This window comes from Triticum dicoccoides, unplaced genomic scaffold (assembly GCF_002162155.2).
Source record: "Triticum dicoccoides isolate Atlit2015 ecotype Zavitan unplaced genomic scaffold, WEW_v2.0 scaffold89286, whole genome shotgun sequence".
Lineage (NCBI taxonomy): Eukaryota > Viridiplantae > Streptophyta > Magnoliopsida > Poales > Poaceae > Triticum > Triticum dicoccoides.
In genome coordinates this window covers 1-1,818 of record NW_021308229.1, presented here as the reverse complement: position 1 = coordinate 1,818, position 1,818 = coordinate 1, and the positions used below count along the sequence as shown (strand labels likewise).

General features: G+C 48.3%; 3 non-coding genes across 3 annotated transcripts; all 3 read right to left on the bottom strand.

Annotated features, from left to right (window-relative positions):
- Positions 1-380: 380 nt before the first annotated feature.
- On the bottom strand, positions 381-499 carry LOC119348344. The gene has a single exon (XR_005168898.1). It is a non-coding gene; the product is annotated as a 5S ribosomal RNA (ribosomal RNA).
- Positions 500-866: 367 nt separating this feature from the next.
- Positions 867-985, bottom strand: LOC119348343. The gene has a single exon (XR_005168897.1). It is a non-coding gene; the product is annotated as a 5S ribosomal RNA (ribosomal RNA).
- A 367-nt stretch (positions 986-1,352) lies between these two features.
- On the bottom strand, positions 1,353-1,471 carry LOC119348342. Its single transcript, XR_005168896.1, has one exon. It is a non-coding gene; the product is annotated as a 5S ribosomal RNA (ribosomal RNA).
- Positions 1,472-1,818: the final 347 nt, after the last annotated feature.

Sequence of the window (1,818 nt, the reverse complement as noted above, 5' to 3'; positions counted from 1 at the left end):
TATGATCGCATCCGACATGTTTCCCCGTCTTCGTCCCTTATGCTTGCCACTCCCAGGTCCGCTCCAAAGACGATTCTACATTCTCACTACCATTACAACCGTTCCCTAACAATGGATAATGTCCTATACTACTTACTCTCCCGCTCAATCACGGAGACGAGTTTTCCACGGTTTCCACCCCTCCCTCCATACCGCAGCAACACGAGTTTTTTCCACCCCTTTCAGAAAGCGCTCTTCGCGCCACAAAGCCGCCCCAAGACGCGCGAGCAATGAGCATCGAGCTTAAACATATCGCAAACGTCAAAAATAATATAACAGGATTAATATATATCGCGCACGTGCGATATGTTTGTCACAAGGCGCAAAAAATAATTATAAAAGGAATGCAACACGAGGACTTCCCAGGAGGTCACCCATCCTAGTACTACTCTCGCCCAAGCACGCTTAACTTCGGAGTTCTGATGGGATCCGATGCTTTAGTGCTGGTATGATCGCATCCGACATGTTTCCCCGTCTTCGTCCCTTATGCTTGCCACTCCCAGGTCCGCTCCAAAGACGATTCTACATTCTCAGTACCATTACAACCGTTCCCTAACAATGGATAGTGTCCTATACTACTTACTCTCCCGCTCAATCACGGAGACGAGTTTTCCACGGTTTCCACCCCTCCCTCCATACCGCAGCAACACGAGTTTTTTCCACCCCTTTCAGAAAGCGCTCTTCACGCCACAAAGCCGCCCCAAGACGCGCGAGCAATGAGCATCGAGCTTAAACATATCGCAAACGTCAAAAATAATATAACGGGATTAATATATATCGCGCACGTGCGATATGTTTGTCACAAGGCGCAAAAAATAATTATAAAAGGAATGCAACACGAGGACTTCCCAAGAGGTCACCCATCCTAGTACTACTCTCGCCCAAGCACGCTTAACTTCGGAGTTCTAATGGGATCCGGTGCTTTAGTGCTGGTATGATCGCATCCGACATGTTTCCCCGTCTTCGTCCCTTATGCTTGCCACTCCCAGGTCCGCTCCAAAGACGATTCTACATTCTCACTACCATTACAACCGTTCCCTAACAATGGATAATGTCCTATACTACTTACTCTCCCGCTCAATCACGGAGACGAGTTTTCCACGGTTTCCACCCCTCCCTCCATACCGCAGCAACACGAGTTTTTTCCACCCCTTTCAGAAAGCGCTCTTCGCGCCACAAAGCCGCCCCAAGACGCGCGAGCAATGAGCATCGAGCTTAAACATATCGCAAACGTCAAAAATAATATAACGGGATTAATATATATCGCGCACGTGCGATATGTTTGTCACAAGGCGCAAAAAATAATTATAAACGGAATGCAACACGAGGACTTCCCAGGAGGTCACCCATCCTAGTACTACTCTCGCCCAAGCACGCTTAACTTCGGAGTTCTGATGGGATCCGGTGCTTTAGTGCTGGTATGATCGCATCCAACATGTTTCCCCGTCTTCGTCCCTTATGCTTGCCACTCCCAGGTCCGCTCCAAAGACGATTCTACATTCTCACTACCATTACAACCGTTCCCTAACAATGGATAATGTCCTATACTACTTACTCTCCCGCTCAATCACGGAGACGAGTTTTCCACGGTTTCCACCCCTCCCTCCATACCGCAGCAACACGAGTTTTTTCCACCCCTTTCAGAAAGCGCTCTTCGCGCCACAAAGCCGCCCCAAGACGCGCGAGCAATGAGCATCGAGCTTAAACATATCGCAAACGTCAAAAATAATATAACAGGATTAATATATATCGCGCACGTGCGATATGTTTGTCACAAGG